A 7,231-nucleotide genomic window follows, 5' to 3' on the forward strand; every position below is an offset into this window, starting at 1 on the left:
TATTAATATGTGCAACACAAATGGGCTCACACAAAAAATCAACACACACACAAACAGCATATATATATACATACACACACACACACATATACACACACACACATTGACTTTAAACATTTTTAGATATATTGATTGGTCCATCATCTTAATTTTATGCTGTTTCTTTGATCCAGGAGCTCATTCACAGCTATCTAGGTGGACATGCACCACTATGAATCAAGAAAGTAAAGGTGTGTTAAACAGAGAGGATCCCTGGATCACTCAGTCCCAGCTCCAAGCCTTTCTAGAGTTACCAGTTGTTCATTTGCAGTAAGGGGGTTTTTCACAGGTTAGTGAAGGTATTCATACAGTGCAGTAACTAGTGCCTTGGACAGGGAAGTACTTGGCAGATATTGTAATTGCTACAGCTTCTTTTACTGCCTTGCTCTTCCACAAACTGGAAGTTCAGTAGTTTTCAGTTAAATGGATGTATATAAAGTTTGTACATAAAGGATAGGAAGAGAATACACCTACAATGCTGAGCATCATAGGGAATGGTCTTCTAGGTCAGGATGAGCAAAAACAAAGCTAGACCAAGGCGAGCAGGGAGTGATCCCATGCCTAGCTGTGGCTCTCAATCTCCTTCCCTAAGCTTTATAGGAAGAATTTGCTTGCATCTAGTCTATAGGTGCTTCGGCAGCAGGGCTGACCAGCTGCTCTATGTGCACGTTGACCTCAGAATTTGAAGTGCTGACTATCTGGCCCAGCATAGAACACCTTTTCTTGTCTCTCACCTAGACAGAGAAGGGTCAGCATTATTCATTGAAGAGAGACCAGAGTACCCGCATCTATGGACAAATGTGTGAGAAGGGTAGGGCTGGAAAATTAGGCAATGGATTATAATCTTAAGGAAGGAGACCTGGGTTACATTGTCAAACCCACTAGCTTTTAGGTACATGATAGTGGCTGTTACCACTCCAGGCCTGAGTTTTCCAATCTGCAAAATGAAGAGGTTGTGTTAAGCTGATTCTATGTCCACTTTCACGTTCTGTAATTTTTTTGGAAACAGCCTAAGGCAGAACAGAGGTGAGACTTGGATCAACATTCTCTTCATACACTGAAGCTTCCGTGTCTCTTTAGAAAAGGTGGAACCTTTTTGAACCTGGCCTGGAAACAGGAATGGGTTCAATTTAGAGACGGTTACCAATGCACTCACTTCCTCCCACAATGGAAATGAAGCACAAACTTTAACACTTTCTAAAGTCTAAGGGGAATAGAAAGGCTGCATGTTATAAAGCTATTTTGGGGTTTGTCAGCTCCAATAACCATGCAGTACAGAAGAGCGAGCCAAGCACTAAAAGCTTTGGGCGGAACTCTGTCCCACAGAGCTTTGTCACTTGACATTGTGGCTGCAAAGCACTCAGGTTCAGAAGTTTCAAGAGGTTTTTAGAAAGTTCTCAGGAGAAATAGATTTTAGTATTTAGAAAGTTTATGCACATATATTTCTTTAGATATAGACATTGATATCTGAATATACCAGTACTTGTGTCCTGGCCTGAATCATATTTTTGAATAAATAAATGAAATTCACTGGAGAATATAAAGTAATGCAGATTTTCAACTCAGCAAGTATTCATTCTCTGTCTGCTATTTGAATTATTAGATTTTTTTTGAAGGGATTTCTACCTTAAACAAAGGGATGAAATCTTCCCAGCATCCAGGTCGGACCAGGAGTTCTCTGAAGGCGGCATGCAATAACCAGACACCAGAGCCTCATTTCTAGAGCCAACACCTGGGAGATACCCACATTACTGCCAAGATTGACTTATCTAAATGATCCATACCAAAGGAAATACTGAGATTACCCTTAATATTTCAGTTCAATGTGTTTCTTTTGGTACTGTTCTCAATATATAAACTTCATCTAAGAATGTAACAACACAGAGAAGCCTTGACCGCAGTGAGGGGTTGTGTGTCCTGTTTAATACCTCTAGGTTCTTTATTCCTTCTTCCATTACCAGAAGTATTTATAAACACCAGCTCTCTGGGGGGGGGGCAGTCCATTTCACTTGGCCAGGGATTAAGAAGAGGCTCACCTTCTAACAGTAACACAAACCCCTCCTGAAGAGAGATCCCCAAAACTCTCTTGCCCTCAGAACTATCTCAGGTACTGGCCCAACACATTATTTTATGATGTCCTCTTCCCATTCTAACACTTATAATCTTTAAGACGTTGAGGGCCACATCAATATCCTTGTCATCCTTTGGCACACTCTGGCTCTTCTTTCAAACATTTAATTTTGTGTCAACTGTAACTCAAGATCTATTTGTGAGAAAAGTATAGCTTGCTTGATTGCTTGGCACTTATATTAGAAACTGAATGTGTTTTCCTCACCACACCATGAACTCGTTGAAACCCTGACACAAGAAGGAAGCTTTTAGGAAAGGTTATGGGAGGTGACTGAGGTTAGTTAATGCCATGATAGTGCTGTAGGATTAGTGCTTTGACCTGAAACCAAAGACTCTTCTTTACCTTCTCGCCTATGCTCACAGTCTGAAGAGAGGCAACACAACAAACTGGAAGCTGCCTGCAACCCAGGAGAAATTGCCTTACCAGATATCCAAAGTCTAGATTCTTGAACCACTGAAAGAGAAACTTCTGTTCTTTAAGTTACCCAGTCAATAGTGATTTGATACAATAGGCAGAGCTAATTAATAAATTAGAGTTTAATATATCATTATAACTAGTATGAATACCAATGTCTTCCACAAACTTACAGCATCCAAAGCTGTGCAGTCTGTCTTTAAGTTTTAATGTTTTTCTAAATGAAGTCCACCCCCCTCCACTTGCCTAGTCTACCAGTTAATAAAAAGTCTGGCTGATTGAACATATTTTTCTTGGGTAAGAATTATGGGAATTTTATCTTCATCTGGTCAATAAAATGTATCTGTTCTCATTTCTAGAGGTTGGAAGTCTGAAGTCAACACATGACCTCCTCAAAGCCTTGATACCTCAAATTGCTCCCTAGTTTGGAGCTGTACATCTTCAGTCTATCTCAAGCTCTAGTCTAACTCTCACCACCTCTGTAACTGCTTCTCTTTGCACAGCTCTTTTCATTTCTTTTCCACTTTTGAGGAAATAGTTGTGCTGGATGAAGTCTACCCTAATCACCTCACACTAACTTATTTGTAGATAGTTCCACATCAACAAATGTTACCTGTTAGGACCTCAACACATATTTTGAGTGATGTATAATCTAATGTAACAACAACATTCACTAAAATACTATTTTTCCCTCCCACTTGCCATGATACTATCATCCATTACCAGTTGTGACTGCATATTATGTACCAAACATGCTGCTTAGGATTTAATTGTTTCAGTTTATCTTTTCAACAAGTCCCAGGGGTGGGAAGGATTGTAATTGTCAATGGCTGTGAAATTGGGTCTCAGGGAGGTTAAATCCCTCATACCAAGCCTTATAGTAAATGGTGGAGCCAGAATTTAACCCAGATAGATATCCATTGATTTTTAGAGGTCATGTTCTTAAAATTATGTTCTCTCTCTCCCCCATGGTCCTGTAAGTAATTTTTCCTGTTCTCTGTGTCTTTTAACTTCAATATGTCTTATTTCAGTACCAGCATTGTGGGGTTTCTGTTGTCATACAGTTGCATCTGCAGAATCTACACATAGGCACTGTGAGGCTCTCTATGATCTGATCCCCTCAGCCCCTTTCTGCATTATGCCATCTGGCAGTATCATTTTGTTTCTCTCTTCTTTTGTCCTGATAATCCATGCCATCCTTGGAACAATTTCTAGATGCCAGCGATAAACTCAGTGGCTTTCTGTAGGCTCTGTAATTCCAGTCTTAGTTATAATCAGTCTGTGTTAAGAGAGCCTAGCATTCATCTTGCCTTATCTGGTCACTGTATCTTTACCATGGGGCACAGACATGGAGTTTGATCAAAATGCCCTGGATTTGGAACCTTAGCTTCTACTTCTTTCTTTCACATTTTTATGCTTCTGTACTCAAATCACTTAGCTCAGGAAACTCAACACATTATTTGCAATTGTATTTCTACAGTTTGGAGCTGTTTGAAAAATTCCAGATTGATTTTCATCCAGGCAGTGCAGCCTCAATCCTAATAAGGTTCAAGTACTGAAAAAGCGCAGTGATGAGCCATTGATTAAGTTGACACTACAATCTATTTTCCCTGGCCCGGCTCGACTGGGCTGCCTTCTTGTACTTGAATTTGTTAAATGATCCAGGCTTTTGTCTTTGTGAATAATCTTATCTGAAGGCAGGGCTGGTCCTGGGCTTGGTTTCTTGCCCGGGTAACTGTCAGTGCCTCATTTCAGAGCTGAGAAAATGAAAGCTGAGGAAATTAAGGGAAGTACACAGGGAATTCTCTAATCTAAAAATTCTGTGCGTGGCTCTGCTACTGGGCACAGCCTCAGTTGTAGAGCTGGAAGGAAGATGGGGGTGGAAGATGAACATATCCATTGGGAAATAACAGCAGGAACACAGAGTATGCAGGGACTGTCAAGTTTAGGGCATGGATGGCCTTTGCACATTAGGCAAGTCTCCCTGGACAATGGCAGCTGTTGCTTACATAAATCATCAAGATATACAACACCAGATTCCCCTCCCTACATGTCAACACACATCCTTTTTCAGCTCCTTCCTTTGAAATGAAGTACTTCATGTTGAATCAGAGCTATGAAAGTACTTTTATCTGTGACCTTGGAAATGATGCCAAATGTAGCCTCTACATGCTTATCCCTAAAACGGGTAGGTAAGCATTTACTGCCTATATGGGTTATCATTTCAGTAATTAATCTGAATGCCACATGAAGCTTAACATACATACAGGCCACATACAGTTTCCTATAAATTAAAGCAAGGTTTCTGTTCAAGATGGATAAAATCAGCCCCTAACAGCAACTATATTTATATGTATATTTGCACACTCTTATTCAGGGCCTGGTATTTATTTATTATATATTTTTACTTTTAAATTTTGTATTAGATATTTTCTTTATTTACATTTCAAATGTTATCCCCTTTCTTAGTTTTTCCCTCTGAAAATCCCCTCCCACTCCCCAACTCACCCACTCCCATTCCTGGTCCTGGCAACTCCCTATACTGGGGCATAGAACCTTCACAGGACCAAGGATGGCCTGGTATTTAAATGTGTGATAAATATAGTTTATTCTGATAATGGGGATGATGGGAGTGGCAGCTTTCTTTCAGAGACATTGTATAAATCCCTTTACATTGAAGAGCTCCCACTGGGAGAAAGGAAGCAACTCAGTAAGGAAAGAACCATTCCACATCTCAGGTTCTCTTGGGAAAGGTCCACGGGCCCTCATCAAAGCTGTACAAGTCAAAACAATTTCTGGATAGATAAACTCTCTAGTCTTCTTGGGTGCTGCCTATACATGGGGCAGAGAGCTCTGGGTGGCACCTTCTGAGTCATACCCCAAGCTGGAGTGAGGTTTGTGATGATGCAGCTGGCTTGAGGTAAGTCATCCCTCCAGCAAAACACTGCCATAACTTCAATAAGCCCACTAGTACATGGAGGTAGACAGGCAGAATTGTTTCTGTGGCCTATTTTGGATACACTCTCTCGGCAGAAGAGATTTGCATTTATCTTCCTGTAAAAGTCATACAACAGACTCTAGAGAGAGCAGGCAGTCAGGGCCACAGTATCATGGATTGGTTTCTTTATATACCACTAATTGTGAGATTAAAAAGGAGGACTGCAGAAATTCATGTCCTCATGTTTCTCCTAGGTCTCTCACTCAGAAAGGTCCCCTCCTTATTCTCCTTTCGTCAAAATCATGTCTTCTCACACAACAGTTGTTCCAGCATGGTAAACATTAAGTCTTTCAAATCTAATGTGAATGAATTTTAATCATGCATGTGGAGTAAATACACACACCTATACATATATATTATCTATCATGAATATTTATGGGGAACTTATAAATGATGCAGGCTCATGCACCCACATCCTAGGAGAATGAAGCTGCATGCAGTTCTTTGCCTTGTGACCTCGCCACCCCATAAGAATGCAAATAATCTAACCCTAGACTTGTAATTATTCATATACAGGTTTGTGGGAACCAATTCACATGTGGAACATATATCCCAGAGAGTCCTATCAGCCAGCTTCCTCACTGATAGCCCCTAGGCATTTCATACCAGACCTGAGCTTGCTGCCAAATGATTCTGAACAGTTGTAGAAACCATGATTGTGCACAGATGTAGGCTGAGGGGAGCTGGGGTCAGATTCAGTGAAGTTGCTACATCAAGAGCTCAGGCTGAAGGGGACTGCTTAAGAGGCACTGTCCAAGAGAACTTCCTGCAAAGATAAACTTGCCAAAGTTAAGACAGTACAAAGTCAGAGATGACATGGGATTCTGAGGCACTTGAAATATGGTTATTGTGACTGGAGTGTTGAATTTTTAATTTACTTTACTCAAATGTTACCCTGTTGAAATTTAAGTAGACATGCACACTTAGACAATGCTATTGTGAAAAACACGACTTTTATAAGATAGGCATCTTATAAGACCTCCTGGCCTTAGGGAGAGGATCAGCAAGTAGTGGAGAACAGAGAATGAACTGCAGATGGAGGAACACACAAAAAGAGGACAAAAAAGATTTCTCCATTCATCTGTTGATGAACACCTAACCTGGCTCAATTTGGCAGCTACTGTGAAGAGCAGAGCAGAAAATATGGCTGTGAAGGCATCTGGTTTGCATGCTGTTTTAGAAAACTTCTGCGATATTCCCTGAGTGTTGTAGCTCCCATGTGGTGGCTCTGTTCATAGTTTTTGAGGGACATTCAAACTGAATATGCCAGTTCAGTTCTTACAGGCAGTGTTGATAGCTTCCTCTTTCCTCACATCCATGCAAACCAAAGAACTATTTGAAGAGAAGGAGACTCCTGAGAGAGGAAAAAGAGTCATGTTAGAACAAACCAAAGAAAGGGGACAAATCCTCTTCCGGCCGGACCAGCACCGGGGTAGCTAGAGCACAGGGTCGGCTGACACCTGCCAGCCTATCAGAATTACACCAGATTTCTCACCAGAGACTATGAAAGCCAGAAGATCCTGGACAGATGTTCTACAGACACTAAAAGAACACAAACTCCAGCCCAGGCTACTATACCCAGCCAAACTCTCAATTAACATAGATGGAGAAACCAAAGTATTCCACGACAAAACCAAATTCACACATTA

The sequence above is a fragment of the Mus caroli genome, chromosome 9, assembly GCF_900094665.2.
Source record: "Mus caroli chromosome 9, CAROLI_EIJ_v1.1, whole genome shotgun sequence".
Taxonomy (NCBI): Eukaryota; Metazoa; Chordata; class Mammalia; order Rodentia; family Muridae; genus Mus; species Mus caroli.